The following is a 17,770-nucleotide window of genomic DNA, read 5'->3' on the forward strand; positions in this document are numbered from 1 at the left end:
GCTGTGTGTATCTTTGCCCATGCATATTTTAATAGCACTGTAGTGCGCTGTACCCACCTCTACGCTTTTCGACCTCTCCTTTAAGCTGCCACCGAGCAGCAACAGTAGGTCAGTAGTGTAGTGAAACAAGCCCAGGCGTGTGTGTGTGTGCGTGTGTGTTGACGTGAGTTGGGTTGATGGTTAAGTGGCAGGAGGGAGTAAGTGCTCCAACCGATCTCCATCAAGATCTTCCTTTCCCTGCTGCTCCTTTGTACTTCCGCTGGATGAAGGATGATGAAATAAGGAGAGGAGGAACGACAGGATGAGTAAAGGGTTCGTGGTGGAGGAGAAAGGAAAATCCCCTGTAGTGGGTGATGTTTTTGATTTGGGCCCCTGTGCTTCACATTAACTGTGACGTCCAGTTCCTCCTGTTCATATTCTTAACCTATTCATTAACACACGCCCAGCATGGTGGTGTGGCCCAGCGCAAAGCCTAGGGGAAACACATCATATAGCACTCTCAGCCGTTCTACCAGGTGCGGGCGTCAGGTCTGAAAACGTCTATACGTTTTGAAAAGACAAGGACAAACAATGTATTTGGTTGTTAAATTTGGAGATATGGGGAACAGCTGTGATATCTTCCATTTGGCAAAAAGAGCCACAGTGTCCATACAGTAGTGCCAAACAGTTCCAAGGTCATTGTTGGCAGCGGCTTAAAGTAAATAAGATATTAACAACCAGTGCAGCTCTGAAGCCTAAACTGTTAGCAAACTTCATCCATCCTTCCAGTCTAATAGATAATAACTAATTTCTAACAAACATGGAATGAAGTGCATACAGACTGAATATCAGATCAACTGATGAAGGGAAATTTCTGTAATTGATTTATTTCTATGTATGAAAATGCCACCATTTTCCACAGCAGGTCCATGTGGTCGTTTAGGAGATGCTAAATGGGAAAAAAAGAACAGACTGATGGAGGGAAAACCACAGGAATGAGGTTCAGAAGGAGGGTGGTGGGAGGGAGGTCTGGGGGGTGGTTGGTTAAGAGATCTGGTTAAAAGAGGTTGAAAGAAAATGTGTGTGTGTGTGTGTGTGTACAGTAGGTGGTAGAGTGTATAAGGCCTTGTCATTAAAAGGTCACTCTGTTCCCTACACCTCATATAGAGCCGGTGGAGGGTTGTAGGCGTCCAAATGCCACAACACTCAGACGAGCTGAGAGGCAGAGCTCAAGCGCCTTTCCTGCTAAATTAGACTCCATTCCAAGGAAATAGACGGGCAGCAAAGCCTCCTTATTTCTCTATTGAGTGTTAGTCATGTACGGGCTGCTGGTCTGACTGCTGACCAGATAGATGTGTAGGAAATGGGGAAATGTTCAGGGATCACAGGGGGGTTGAAACCTGAAATGTGTTTGTGGAAAAATAAAAGAAGGTCCATTTTCTTTCTTTCTTTATCTATTTATTTTGGGAATGAAAACATGTCCTTGAAAGTAACTCGTAGCCTGAGGAAAGCCATGCCTTGTGTTTTTGTTGGTAATTGCTTTCTGTTCGGATTAAAGTATGAGCTTCTGTGATGTCTGGTTCAGATCAGTATGTTGCTATCATAAAACATAATTCTGAGAAAAGTTTTTCTATATCTGATGTTTACTTGAGTGTTTCCATTTCGTTTTATTTCGGTGGTACGATGCAGTTACCACAGCCGTGTTCCCTCCGTGCCTTTAGCTCGGAAAAGGTGTCTGAGAGCAGCGCTGGTCACACCTTCTGCTGTTGCTATGATACTTCATAAAGCCCGTCTGAAGTGTAGCTCTCTTTAAAGTAAAGGCTGAAATATTTTTAACTTGTATGGCTGTCACTGCTCTCAGCACTTTGAGGAACTCCTCACTGTCAGAGGAAAGAGCTCCTGCTGCTGGTTCGGTTTGAACGCTCGGGCAAAGAGCTCGTGGTTGATGCGACATTCAGAGTTAATATCAAGTGGGTGTTTTTCTTAACCAGCAAGCTGTCAGGGCATTTAACTGGAGTAGGCAGCTCATTTCAGCAGAGCAGATGGTCCACACACACGCCAATGTCCAGCACACAAGCCGCTAGTAAATCACTTTTAAGAGCTTCTGACCGCCACCTCACTTTTCTTCTTTTTGCTCCACTCAACTGACAGCTGAAGTGAAAAGCACTTACTGTATGATGGGTTCAGACTGACAGCTTGAAAACTTGTGGCTCATGTCCAGCTGCAGAGTCCAGGAACATTGGTGTTGAAAGTTGCACAGTCTGAGAAGCATGTCTGACCAGAAGATTACTGGACTTTCAAGGAAAATCTGTGCAAGTAAAGTGACTCAGGAATCTATTGTGTTTCTGCCAGCCACTTTTTACACGACATGAAGCAGGATGAATGTTTGTGTTGATGACAACAGAACAAGCACGCTTATTCATTAAGCCTACCTCAAACAAGACCTTGAATTTGAGAATATCAATTATTGAGCTACAGTTTGCTACAGTTTCTTCAATAAGAAAACAATTTGAATGGTTTTTGTACCAAATGATGAGGTGTTTCCACACCGTTTTAGCCCGACTCTGCTTCGCTTCCCCCCTCAGTGCTTAGTTTGGGCAGGTGTATCTGCAGTAGGCACACTGAGAAGATGTGGTCTCGCTTCGGTCCCAACTAGTGGTGGGAATGTGATCCAACCTCGGTCTGACCAACTACCTGGTCAAGCTCCTGTTGCACGTTTAGCGTGTTGACGGTTATAGCCTGTCGTTATGCAGGCTCAACATTAGCTCCTTTATTCTGCTCAGTCGTCCGAAGGCAGCACGTCACACCATTCTGAAAAGTGTTCAGCAGAATAGTTTTTTTTCAAGACGTTTCCTTGAAGTACACTCGGCATTCTGCCGGTATAGTTTTTCCCGGGACACATCTGACCAACAAGCAGACCGAATGTCTCATGTGGTTGTAGGGATGCATTTTGATTCGCGTTAGTTTTGTCTGTGTGAGAGGAAACTTGAGCTGAGGGGGAAATGTTCTAAGTTTACAAACTCCCCAGCTGATTCTAGAGCGAGAATGGTGAAACAATCCGTCACTGAAGCATCTCTGGAAAAAAAAAATTGTTGCTCTCTTCATTCCTGAAAGCCTTTCCTCTTAAGATATGTGGTTTTCATCCGACAGCTGCAAAATGAAGTGCTTGTGGCAAACCAGTGCACTGCAGCAAGGCTAACCTTGACTTGCGCTGTCACTGTGAATTTATTCAGCCAGTGCTGTAGGATCCAACCCCCAGTACTCATACTGGCCGGAAGACGAGCTTGGCCAACAGATCTGCTCGCAATTACAATAGACTCATTTCACGACACTCATATTCTTCAGCCTTCTGAGAGGTCTGCCTGTGTGAGAACGTATGTGTGAGTGGTTGTGCACTCTACGCCTCTTCACATCACTCTGGCTCCAAGGGTACACGCTATTTAGAAGTGGCCCCTCCACTGCCTCTCAATCCTAGCCAGTGAGCCTCCTCCCCTCCCCCCGCCCCCTCCGAGGCTCCAGAGAGACATCCACGCCAGATCGCCCCTGTGCTACTGACCCACCTGCCTGAGAGGCTCCCGTCTGCTGCAAAGCGGAGCAGAGTGCCGGGCCGCCTCTCCTGGAGCCTCTCTTTCTGTAGAAAAGGCACAGTGATAAAGAGGGCTTGTCAGAAGATGGAGCTGACATTACAGGTCCTCTCCACAGGGGATAAACTGAAGAGAAGGAGGGAAAAAAACAGAGTGTAGAGGATGGAGAGGGGAAGGGAAATGGAGGGAGGACGTGGATGACGAGGAGAAAGAGGAGGAGGAGGAGAGAAGTGCATGAAAACAAGGAGAACAAAATGGCGGTTGGTTGATAGGGCAATATATTGATCTGCTGACACACTGAGCTTGACATTGTCCGTTGCTACTGATATTACAGATGTTCCAGTAAAACCTGTCTCCCGTCTTCTTTCTAATGGAGGAGTGACGATGGGAGAGAGAAGGAGAGAGAAAGAGACAGTGGGTCAAACAGATTAGTGGACTCTCATCTTGACATCCTGCCTGCATGCCTCTCGTCCCCTATACCCCCCCCCCACCCCCCACCCTTTCTGTTTCCCTCCCGCCGTCTCTATACATCCGTCATTTACAAACTAGCTCCCAACACTTCTCTCAGATCAGATACAGGTCTCTCTTGTAGCTTCTATAGAAATGTACTGTTCGCAAGCGCTAGGTAAATATTACATCCTTTCTTACTTTTCCTGCTCTTCACTGCAAATCATTATCTTGGTAATACTCAGAATTCGTCATCTCACTGTCTTCAGCTGATAGAATGAGTAAATTGTGTCCCATTTACAATAAGCCGGATCATCTCTATACAAGAAAAAAAAAAAAAAAACCTGAATAAAATATATGGGATCTCGTGGTATTATTGTGAGTACTGACACATGCACACAGCTAATCCCAAATAAGACCTCATGAATGAATGCACATTGCACAAAAAAGGTACCCATCTAGTGTTTAATCTCATCCACATCATTCATCAGGAGCACAGACAGAAAAAAAAACTGCCAAGAGTAGAGTTATCTTACCATGAGCATCATTTTTCAGCAGCCATCTGCAGCTAATGCTCAGATCTACGGTGGCAGGTCTTTGCTCTTTGGTTAAAATTCACTTAATATGGATCTTTCAAAACTTTCTACCAAACAGATAAAGCAACAACAATTAAGGGTTGGAGAAAAAAAAAAAAGGGTATGAATGTGTCTATTATGACACATTATCTATTGTTACATACATTTCTGTCACTTTAGATGTATTTAGGGGTGGTGTAACAAATGTTGGAAGATTAGTGGAACAATTAGTGGGAACATTTACCTGAAAAACTCATAAACACTGATGCTAAGATATTAACAAAAACAAAAAGTACCTGACTTTTTTTAATCTGTGCACTGGTATGTAGGCAGGTGTTGGTCGGTAAAGACAAAGAGGGAATATGTGGCGAGGAGAGCAGGGTTTACCTCCCTGTACGGCTGCACGTGCCCACACTAGAAAGCTGGCTGTGTAGAAATGTTTGCAACTCACACATACACACACAACACATGCATGCATATATAAACTGTGTGTATACACAGTCAGCTCACACACACACACACACACACACACACACATACATACATTGGTGCTGTAGGCCAGTGGCCCACATGGTCTAATGTGTTAAAGCAGTACAGCAGAGGAAAGTAGGGCAGTGGGAAACAAACGACAGGATGACTTTGATCCCCCTCCTCCCTTCCTCATCCTCCCCCACCCCCTCACCCCTGCTGCCCAAAGCTGAGAGAGAGAGATTGAGGAAGGGATGGGATGAAGAGACGAGGGGCAGTGAGTAGGGAGAGGGTCTGACCAGCAGGATGGATGGAGGTCAGGCGTTCAGCTGAATTAGAAGAGCAGGGAGTGCTGGATTAAATCATCCTCACTCTGTCACTAGTAAACTGGATGTTACTGGATGGAGGCCAGCAGAATGAGACCAGGAGCATTTCAGTTAGGAGCTGAAACAACACAGTTTTTCATTGGTAATATCACTAAAAAGCCTCCCTTAAAATCAGGAGGGATGGTAATGACGTGTATGACAGTGTTTGTTGGTGGCTTCTGTACGATGTTCACGATGGATCCTGCAGCACATGATTTACGTCCAGTGTCAAAGTTCAGTGCCAATGAAGCAGTTGCCCTTTATTTAGAAAGGTGGGAAGTAAAGGCGTGGTTGGATATGTGAGTGTGTCTAACTGTGTGGAAGCTGGAGCCCAGCAATTAATATTGTTATTTTTCCACCTTTTCAATGCCTGACACTACATCTATACCATATTTAATTTGCCTTAACCACAATCTTTACCTCGACTTGACCCTATTGTAATTGCCACGCGTAGATAGTATAGAAATAAATGATTAACATTAAAAAACGGCAATTAACTTAAACCAAGCTTGTGCAGAAGAGTCCAGTTTCAGTGTTTTGTCTGGTGAATGGGGGATGTTGAGGGTGCCATTCTGAGTCCCAATCATTTTGGATTGTGATCTCACGTTATACAGCATGTTTTTGAATTGTTAGTAATTCCCAAAGAGTGATGTTCCCTTCTCATGTTGCTGAAGAGGTGAAAATATTTCACTGTTTCAACTTTAAGATGAGAGGGACGCACATTTGAAATGGTAATAGTTTTGCTGCAGAAGTATGTATGTATTTGTTTTTCTATTATCCCGCATCTGCTATAGACTTATAGAGATGGACAACACACCTCCCTTTCCTCCCACTGAACAAAAATGAAACCAAAATATCCCAAATACGGCCACTGCCAGCTCTAATTTGGAGCAAGAATCTGCACAGTGGTGATACATCCACACACCTGCCTGACTAAATGGCGAGCACTGCAGAACAACTGATTAATTCATTCATCATTCTGGATCTGTGAAGTCACCTAACAAATACAAGCTGGGGTTTTTTTTTTGGCTATAGTAGCACTTTAAAAGTATTCATATTCTTGGACCTTCTTCAAATACCACCAGAGGTTTTCTCTGGGATTCAAGTCAGGTGACTGTGACGGCCAAGCCTTGGTGGACTTTGACGTATGCTCGGGATCATTGTCTTGTTGAAAGAGTTGAAAGAGTTCTAGTTTTGTTTCATCGCTCCACAGAACAGAATCCCAAAACTTCGGTGGCTTATTTATATGGTTTTGAGCAGACTGGAGCCAACTTGTCTTGTGCTTTTGGGTCAGTAGTGGTGTACGTCTTGGAAGCATGGAGGCCTTCAGCGTTTTTGGCCTCCTGCCTCCTCTGAAATCTGGTGGCAGCAGTTGATAACTTCCTCTTTCTGTCACATGTAGGTAGTGTAGTCAGTGTTCCTTTAGCTTTGAACCTGTGAACTATCCATCAGTATCTGTGGGAACATTCAGTGCCTTTGCTATCTTTTTGTATCCTTTTCCTTGTTTGTGCGAGGCAATGGTCTCTTAACTTACCCATATTTCTAACATGCAACCAAACATCACTGCAAACAGACCCCTAGCCAGTCCGGGTATTTAAGATGTTCTATCTCAAAGCACACCTGATGCAACTAATGGGACGCTTGATTGGTTGCATCAGGTGTGCCAGAGACAAGACCTCTTATGAGTGATTCTATTCAGGGATTTGAATAATGCTGAGACTGCAGTAGTTATTACAAGGGGCATACTGTACTGAATTTGGAGGAACCACCTTTGATATTAGTTGTGTTGAGCTCATTAAACACAGCTGAAAGTTATTCAATTTTGCCAATATACCTAATTTGCGATCGTGGTTGAATAATTTGAAGTGCAACTGTAAATGAAAAAGCTTCACACCATGTTCGTGCATTAATTAAACACTGAGTGAAATCTGATTGTTGGTTACACTTAGACTGTTACATGCATATCAGTCGAGATGTTCAAGTAACTTGTCAGACTCTTATAAAACAATCTGGTCTGGACTAAAGTCCCATTTTCCATATTAGATTGTTGAATGTGGCACCAGCAATGCTAAAATGTATAACTCAGCTCGCTGCTAAATCCATTATCCGTGTTTTAATTTAATCAGATCTTTGTGAGATCAAAATGCATTAAACAGTAACCCGCTACTGCAATACACTTTGGATGAAAGCATCTCCATGGCAATTTACTGTGCCCAGTGAACTTTAAATTACAACAGTGTGTCTTATGAATATTTCCAATGTCGATCCCTAAAGCGTTTTTTTCTCTAGCAGGCGTATATATACACACACACACACACACACACACACAAACATATACACACTGGTAGTTGTGGGGGGTTGTGGTGACAGCCTACTGGCGGACCACTGGCCAACTTAATGGAAATACCATAAAAAATGCACAGAAGCATTAACATATGGCATTTCCCTTTGATTTGGGTTTTTTTACCAAATGGAAGTGAGTTTATTTGTGTTTGCACATGCTCTTTGCATCATTTATTTGTGTATTTGATTTATGCACATTAGTTATTTTGTATGTTTGCATGTGTAACATTATGTTTTTACATGAAGCCGCATCTCATCTAGCTGCACATATATGTCCACTATATGTTTATGTATCTCTCATCACCTACGCAATTTTGTGTGATGGTGGGGGATGCTCTCCAGTGGGCGGGGTACAGTGCCTTCTCAATTATTAACACCCCCCCCCATTAAAACTCAAACAAGTAGCTATGCAATTACTGTCATAAACCTTCTATACTGCTCCCCAGCAATGACACACACACACACACACACACACACACACAAGGGAGTGAGGCTGGTAACTAGTTTGTTTACAGGAATGAACACCAGCTGTGATTGAGCACAACCTGTTGGCATATTTATATTGTTTGTAGTGTGTGTGTGTGTGTGTGTGTGGACACATCTCTGATCTTATGCCCTGGTATGTGCGGTGTGTGTATGCGTGGCTTAGTTTGTTCTGCTGTGTGTTTGTCATTCAAACTCTATAAGTTGTGTGTATGTGAGTTCCTCCTCCTTTGTGTGTGTGTGTGTGTGTGTGTGTGTGTGTGTGTGTGTGTGTGTGTGTGTGTGTTCCCCTGGTAAGTGCAATTAGCCAGTTGACTCGGAGCGGAGGGCAGTAGCCTCCTGCCTGGCTGTAATGAGGTCTGGAGCTGTGAGGGACTGAAACCTTTGAGAGACTGAAACCTTTACAACCTTTTACACAAGTGTCTGACTAAACTTGAGAAGCTCTCAGATCAGCATGAACTCTGCCTGTTCCTGCATATCAGATGCTCACTGATATAGTGGAAGTAAATAAAGAAAAAGAAACACCAGACTAAATCAGCAAATGTCCATTTAACTGTGTCCATTTTGCTGTGTGATGCGCAGTGTTTTGTAGAAATTACCTGATGCTGCAATTTTCTCAGCCACTTCTTATCTCTTTTACTGATGAGTGAAGATGAGTTATATATCAGTCCGCATTGTCGCTCTAAGGAAGTCACAGCTTTGGTCCAGACTGGATTTTTTCCTCTAACTACAGTTTAGATTGCCATAACATTTGCAACAAACCTTCATGTTCCCCACGGGATTAATTCTGATTCATCTAGCACCACCATCAGGTGAAAATTGTCTTTGGTTCATCTCCAAACTAATGACTAACTCATGACTCAGCTGAACTTTGAGAAAATGTGAACATGCTTACACACTAACCTAAGATGGTAAACATGGTAAACATTATCTCTGCTCAACATCAGCATGCTAACATTAACATTTAGCTGTGGAGAGCAGTGGCTGTGCAGTGTGTTCACAGCAAAGACAGTACAGTCTGATCAATGGACAAAGACAGCTTTCAGAGTACAAGAGATAAACTAGGTACACTGGAGTAAATTCATTGTTTTCCTATGACAAAGCTGGAGGACTTGAAAGATTGTTGTAGATACTAAACAGAATAACATCTTCTGAAAACTAGGAGAGTATCAATGTGAGTGACTACCTGAAGTTTGAGTCATTGACTGCAAAAGAACAGGTGATGATTGGTGTTCATCAGATTCAGCGTTTTGGAGTGATGCATTACAGAAATGAAAGTGGATCTGGTCAACAAAAATCACTGAGAGGTAGCATGTGTTGTTTTGTAATGAACTGAGCTGAACATGGCTCTCTCCTTGTTCCTTGAAGTGTCACACATCCTTCACTCTGCATCCTTTTCCTGCCCACCACCCCCACTGGCCCCCTCACCCAGTTCAACAAACCTTGTAAGGTTCAAGGTGTGTTCATCGTAGCGCCTGTGTGTGTGTGTGTGTGTGTGTGTGTGTGTGTGTGGTTGTCTGGTTGGGGGTGTTTTTAAAGACCTTGGGAGTGTCAGTGTTCTGTTATTGTTTTATGGTTTAAAGGGTTGAGGATGGCCAAAGGTTGGCTCAATAAAATGTGTCCCAATCTGAAATTTGTACCCTTGGTTATCAGCTACCCACTCACACACTCACACACTCACACACACACACACACACACACACACACACACACACACACACACACACACACACACACACACACACACACACACACACACACACACACACACACACACAGTGCCTTTTCAGTGCAATAAAATCCAGAGGCAGATACACACCAGAGGGACCACCACACTCTCCAGCAGTAGGACGGCTGCAGTGGGACCTAACTGGTTTAAAGCTGATAACATATAGAAGATAGAGGGATCAATGTTCCTGTTGTCATGGGGAACAATAACTTAATAGGAAATCAGGGCCTGCTGGGACTCTAACATGCACACATATAACAGCCTGTTCAGGGTACCCACTTGACTGCTTAAATCTTTGGTCTTTCATTTAGTCTGCAATTAAGTAGCACTGAAAGAAGAATAAAAAGTAAACTTTCATAGCGAGCTCATGTGTGATGGATTATTGAGATCTTATGTTTACAACTCGGGAGCATTCACATCATTGTACAACTCAAGACGGAGGTGTAATCACTTAAACTGGTCATGTGAGGGCCAAACATACTGTGCATTTATAATATAACACCATATTCATTGTATTTGGGTTTGATTATGTTGAACAGTTACGTTTAATTACACAGGTTTACTTACATATCTGACCTCAGCGGAGGTGTTGGGGTCCATATTGGCTCGGTACTTCAGTCAGTCACATCAGAGTTTCCCAGGTATATTTCCAGCTCCATTTTGGTGTGGACGCCTTTTATTCATCAACTTATAATTACGATAACTCCGATATGAGGTGAATGCGGCATTACCAACCCACAGAACTGTTCTCTGCACACGTGTGTGTGTGTGTAATGGAGATATTTTTTATGCTTAAGCTTTTTGATTTACTTTTGTGGAACTGATAAATCTGTAAGGACAAAAAGAAGCACAGAAATCTTAAACGTCAGATATAGACAGCTTGGCTGGACATTGGTATTTTTTGCTTGAGAAAGTTGCTAGAAAAGTCAATCAATGAATCAATCTTTTCTTTATATAGCTAATTCATATGTTTTCCATAAAGAGCAGGTCTAGACCAAACTGTTTAATGAAGAGAGAGACCCACCGATTCAGGAATTCAAGAATCCCCACATGAGCAGCATCAGATATCGTATTAGGCAACAGTGGCAGGAAAAACTCCCCTTTAACAGGAAGATACCTCCAACAGAACCAGGCTCGGATGTGGGGGGGGGGGCTTTCTGTCGGGGTCCATGTTGGGTGGACAGAGAGAGAAGTGTATATAAAAGTGACACTTGCCCTGGCAGCGTGTTTTCACATTTGTTTAAGTTTTCCTTTCCATATGAACAAAGTCCACAGTCCGAGGTCAACTGATGTGCTTTCAGTGATGATCGCAGTTACTTAGCTCAGCAATGCATCACAGCATACCTAGTAAATCAGTCAGAGCGGTGACTCTATGTCTCTGTGTGGTTAGTGTGGAGGTTAGAGAAACTTTTAGAGGAGAAAGAGAAAGAGAAAGAGAAAGATGATGGAGAAAAAGCAGTGAACCCTAAAGAACAGAGGCTAAACAGAGAGAATGAGAGGAGACTGTGTGGAGGTTTAGAGTGGAGGCTTGCCCTGGAGGTGGATGAGATGAGACAGATGTTACAGAGACAGAGGGGTGGAGGGGTGGAGGGGCTCTAACCCTCCAATCCAAGCCACCCAGATGTTTAAGCTTCAACTCACAGTGGCCTGCTGAACATCCTTCAGTCTGTCCATCCATCCATCCATCCCTCTTACCCCATATTGTTTCCTCTCTATTCCCTCCTGTCTTCCCTGCACCTCTTTCTCTCCTCCACCTCCATCCATCGCTCCCTTCTTTCCTCAATCCGCCGTATGAGTAGAAAGGGTTAAACATACATAGTACATATAAATACACACACAAACACACACACAACAGCAACAACAACAAAACAAATCTAAATCCATCCAGCCTTGAAAGTCATCATCATCATCATCATCTTCATTGCTCTTTACCCTCCCCCTTTCCACACACACACTCACACACAGATTTGCGAAGGATTATCATCGGCACTTGCAGCACACATCTGAGCTGCAGTTTATATACTGTAGCCACCGCTCCATCACACACACACACACACACACACACACACACACACACACACACACACACACACACACACACACACACACACACACACACACACACACACACACACACACACACACACACACACACACACACAGGTTTTTTGGTTTTAGCAGCATCAGTAGATAAGCCCTGTCCTAACAACATTAGCTGTAAATATCCAGACTCACACACGAGTGAACTGAGTGATGCAGTGTCATTTTCTTTTTTTTAAACAACTTTTTATTGATTCATGTCCAGCAGGAAGTTCTCATCTCCCAAGAGCTAACTTTTCACATTTGAAACAGGGCTGAGAAAGAGATGATTTTTTTCCCCCCTCTCTTGCCATCTCTGGTCAGTTTCGACCTTTTGCGGTCCATTATCCACCATAAAGCCTAGCCTCAGGGTTATAAATCACTTTCCACAGGACACAGAATGTCAGCTGTCAGTCACAGTGAAGAAAATCAGTAGACCTCAGATGACGCACTCAGAATCCCCTCCGTGTGAACGGTAGCTGAGACTTCGTATTTCTGTCTCAGCTCGTTTGTGTGTCGAGGAGCAAATTAGGCGGGAATCTGGTTTATTAGATGTATTTTTTAAAACAAAAAGTAAAAGTAAATCCAAGTTCTCCAATTTAAGGTCAAATTGAGTGGCAGGACTGATGCTTGTGGGTGTAACAGTGAACTGAGCTCAGGGTGTCCTCCTAATCACCCCAGTCCTAGTAAAGTTTTAAGGGTTTGCGCTGATGCATCTAATTTCATATTTTAGTTCAAATGTAGGTCAAATGATTTCATGTCTTTGGCTTTGTTGGTCAGGGAACCTGTGATGGACGTGTTATTCACTGAATGATTAAACCAAAGAAATAATTAACTGATTAATAAATATGATTAATAATGAACAACACCCCTGCTGAAATCATCTAACTCCCTGATAAGATAAGATTCCTTTTCTGACCTAACAGTGTGAAGCATCTTGTTCTTACCCTTAAAAGTGTTTACATTAGTAAACAGATGATCATTTTTTAATGAGTCTCCTGTTGTGGCTCTTCACCCTGATTAAATCAGAGCTGTGGGGGATTTCACTTTCTCTTATTAGTGTATTTGTTTATTCTTCCCTCAATGCCCACAGCTCCCCCTCCCCCCCTTCTCGTCCATGTTAGATGGTTTGTTTCCTTTGTCCGGCTCGGCCTACGTTTCTCTTCTCCTTGTCATAATTCTGATTTATTGTCACCAATGAATGAGAAAACCAACCATTCAATTTATCTATGTTTGCGCTTAGGCACTTCCTGGAACAGAGACACAGCCTAATCTTTGTCTCTCTCCCTCTGTCAGATACCGCTCTGTCCTGCTCATCTTTTGCTCTCCCTCTTTCTGTTCTGCCCATTCTTCTTCTTCTTCTTTTTTTTTTTTTTTTTTTGCTTCCATCTGAAAGCGAGAGAACAAAGGCGTGCAGTGTCAAGGGCAGGTCATCATCCTGCACAGGGCTGCAGTGTCATTTTCTGAATACAAGACCAGAAAACACACTTTACACAGTGTGGACACACACACACACCCATTATATACACTACACACACATACACACACATACACACAACATTTTATCGTATCTCCACCCTCTCTCTCTTATACTCTAAGGCCTCAACTGTAAGTGGTTGCTGGAAGCTGTTTCACATATTTGAACATGGGCAGCATGGACATGATCATAGAAAGCTTTTGATAACAGCTGTTTTATTAATTGATCTGTCGTTTATAAGATTATAAGATGAAAATGCCCATCATGAGTTTCAAAGACATCAATTTACTATGATATAATACATAAAGCAGCAAATCCTCACATTTGAGAAGATGCAAAAATGCAAACATTTGTATGTTTTCCAGATTCTTCACTAAACAATTAACGATTGTGTGGTTAAAGCTCTGGAAAAGGGCAGTAAGTGGACTTAAAGTTAAGATTTTTGACCATTATTTGACAACAATATGATTTATTGATTATCAAAATTGCTACTGTTTGTTGTCCTGCCGATTATCTAAATGATGAATCAACTAATCATATCATTGTTAATTGTAACTGTTTTCAGTCACAATTATTTGTCTTGTTCCAGGAAACAAATCAAAACATTAAGGTAATAAAAAAACTACCGTTACTACTGTTTTCCTGAGCTCTCGTTCAGATTTCACAGCCTTCAGCAGATGGAGAATGAAATTAAGTTGTCTTTAAGAGTTCTAACCCTTCACATATATTTTCCAGAATAGCTAAAATGTTTGTACTTTGCTATTTCTTTAATTTGGGGTGAAGCCAAATTAAATACAGCTTGGGGACACAGACAGCAGTAACAGGAAAGCTCCTGTTCTGTCTTTGTGTGAGAGGTGAAAACAAAGCAACACTAGGCAAATACACAGGAGGGGTATAGGCAGTGTTCTTTATGAGTAGCAGTCCTTGGCCTTGTCTGTTGTCCGTTACCTTGGCCCCATGTGTATGTGTGTTTGTGTGTGTGTGTGTGTGTGTGTGTGTTTTCTGTAGCTGGTACTGATTGCAAAAGCTCAAACACTTGTCAGGTTGTCTAGTAGAAGTTTATGCCGACGTAAACTTAAACTGTAAGTAACTTGATTCGTGAAATAAAGGTAATGATAATAAATTCCCTGATGCAGTTATGACCGCTAAGATTCATTTATTCAGGCATCATCAGGTAGAGCTCAGATGCTGGATTACTAGTTTTAAAAGAAAGATGTTTCAATCACAGGACCTCCACATGTGGAAATGATCTCATCAAACTGCTGCATCGACACAAAATAAATGTCAGGCTTAGTGAAAGGGGTATTTTAGTATGCTTACCTGAACTTATTATGTGAATTTCATGAATGTTTAATCAGGTATTGTGAGAATTTGACGAGTTTGAAATGTGCAGGGAAAATGTCTCTGGCTTTAAATCCATCAGGACTATTTTTTGAATATTTCATGTGTTGGGTCTCCCGGCTATTAAAAGGAAATGGGCAGGCAGGACTTTAACTAGTTAATAAAGACCTGAGGTGAGTTGTGATAGCCAGTCAAGTTTTACAGCGAGGTCATAAAGTTTCACAAAATATGGTTCTAGGCAGCAGATGGAGTATACTGTATAGTGTGTGTGTGTGTGTGTGTGTGTGTGGGTGGGTGGATGTAAATGGAGCGCTGTGTCTCCAAATCCTGCTCATTGAGTTCTCAGACGGTTGAACTAACACAGTCTGCTGCTTTAAAACTCGCTGAAGGCAGCTGACTCTCGTCTGATACGTGAATAACAAAATATTCACGAATATCCACTTCTCGTTTTGTGGGTTTTATATCTCAAAACTTTTTTCATGGCTCCTGACAACCTTGTACTTAATGGATTATTTTGAATATATTTGTATAGATTAGCTATTTAGAATTTGTCATATAAAAGTAAAGGTAAAATCTGTCTAGTTTTCTCAGTAAACAACCTCTTTACTTCTGTACAGTCAAAATAATTGACTAGTGTCGATCCTGTGTATGTATCCCACAGGTTATTTTTGCCCAAGCAGAAATACACAGTATATAATGTCTTATATTATTCTGTACAATGTACTCTGTAACCTCCATATGGTTGTCAAGGAAACCTCTCCTTCACTCTCCACTGAGTGACTCCATTAGGTGAGAACGGTGTGATCATGTGTAGGTATTTAGCTTCGGCTGATGTGCCTATTTTCGAAGGCTGACGCTGATATTAATGTTTTGTCTTGTCTTGTCTTATCCATATCTTTCTTTTCAAAGATTTTATTGTGTGAGGCGGGGGTAGGGTCTGAGGCACCTTTAAACCACTGGACCACTATGTCACCATTATGGAACAATGAAAATAAGACATTTATGCATTCATGCTTTAAGTCTGATAAAGCTAAGGGCTTCACATTGCTGCTACTATTGATCTGCTGTATAGTTAATATGTAATCAACCTGCATCTTAATCATTATAATGGAGGTGGACAACACAGAGTGAACCATATGTGATTAGTATCATCACTCACAACATTTAATTAAACAAGTTGCTGCACAGGTACATTCCCTCAAGCCACTAAAATATGCTTTACCTGACTTACTATTAGGGTTAATGCTAATAAAGACATGTACAGTAGCCATCAGTTACGACCTTATACCATATTACAAATTACATCAATCAATCAATCAATCTTTATTTATATAGCGGCAATTCATAACGGTGTTATCTCATCACGCTTTACATAAAGAGCAGTTCTAGACCAAACTCTTTTATTAGAGAGAGACCCAACGATTCAGGAATTCAAAATTAAGGATTCAAGAATCCCCACATGAGCAGCATCAGAAATCACATCAGGAAACAGTGTCAGGAAGAACTCCCCTTTAACGGGAAGAAACCTCGAACAGAACCAGGCTCAGCGGTTTCTGTCGGGGTCTGTGTTGGATGGAGGTTGGACAGAGAGAGAGAGAGAACAAGCAGCAACAATAGTACTGACTGTAGGAATATGACTAATAATTAACAATACGGTAACATTGAAAAACATGACAATAGTTAATATATGAATAATAATAGCACGACTAATATCAGTAAAAAGTGTCGGTGGCCGACGATCCGCAGCAGTGATTCATGAAGCCAGAGAACCACAGCAGGAGAACCAGGACCAGGATCCACAGGAACCTGAGAGATTACATGTGAACAAATAACTGATATTCAGTGAGAGAACTGATAAAAAGTTTTGCACCATGAAGCAAACATTTACTTTTGTCCACTGTGTTTCTGTATATATGACGTCAAAGTCGGCAAGTCAGGTACAAAAATGTTCACAAACTTGCCGAGTTGTTCCAACTTTTTGGGAACTGATTCACCAATTATGTCAGCACCACATGATGCCACATGCACCATTGCAACTAACAATTATTTTCATTATTGATTAATCAAATTTTTCAAGTTATTTTTCTGTCAATTGACTGTTTAATTGTTTAATAATTGACTTATTGTTTCAGTATTACAGGACGTTTTGGGGAAGGATGTAAATATAGCACTAATAGATAAAATACAGTTGGGTGGGTGGATGGGTGCTGGGATGGATGGATGACTCTGGAGGGGGAGTTTCCCGTAGATAGAGGGTTGTGTAGGGGTGTCAGCATTAGATGTAGGACTTTGGGTGAGATATGTATATATATATCATATATATATGATAGGTGTAGACCTCTGGAGGGGGGGTACATATCAGATAGAGTTATAGGACATTTGGGATAGGTACGGCCTCTTGGGGAAGAAATAAAACTCTGTGGTGGGGATAAATATGTCAGCTCTTGGGGGAGGAAGGGCTAAGCCAGGTCTCAGGGGCTAGATATTGCACTCTGGTTGGTAGTTACTGTGGTAGGTACTGTACTCTTGAGGAAATGTGAGGGTTGATTTAGAGCCTTTTAGGAGTTTGGGATAGAATTGGGGATCGCGGCGATGTTATGGATGGATATAAGGGCTCCTGGGGGGATTTAGCAGCAGATACAGGACTCCTAGGGGGAGAGACGGGGAGATGTGGAAACCTTGATAGGTGCAAGTGATACAGAGACAGTTATTGCATCAATAAGTTGGAGCTAACATTGAGAGTGTGTGTTTCCTTAGCTGGTATTGTGTGTGTGTGTGTGTGTGTGTGTGTTTGTGTGTGTGGGAGTGGTACGAAGAGCGAGGTCGAAGAGGAGAGCAGCTCTACAGTCTGGGTCTTTGTGTTCTCCACATACCATGCATGTACGTGTGTGTGTGTGTGT

General features: G+C 42.2%; 1 protein-coding gene across 1 annotated transcript in view; it reads left to right on the forward strand.

Annotated features, from left to right (window-relative positions):
- Positions 1 to 17,770, forward strand: part of LOC139209894 (nucleolar protein 4-like) — a 137,923-nt gene that overhangs the window by 82,368 nt on the left and 37,785 nt on the right. The window lies entirely within an intron of this gene.

The sequence above is a fragment of the Pempheris klunzingeri genome, chromosome 11 (genome assembly GCF_042242105.1).
Source record: "Pempheris klunzingeri isolate RE-2024b chromosome 11, fPemKlu1.hap1, whole genome shotgun sequence".
Taxonomy (NCBI): Eukaryota; Metazoa; Chordata; class Actinopteri; order Acropomatiformes; family Pempheridae; genus Pempheris; species Pempheris klunzingeri.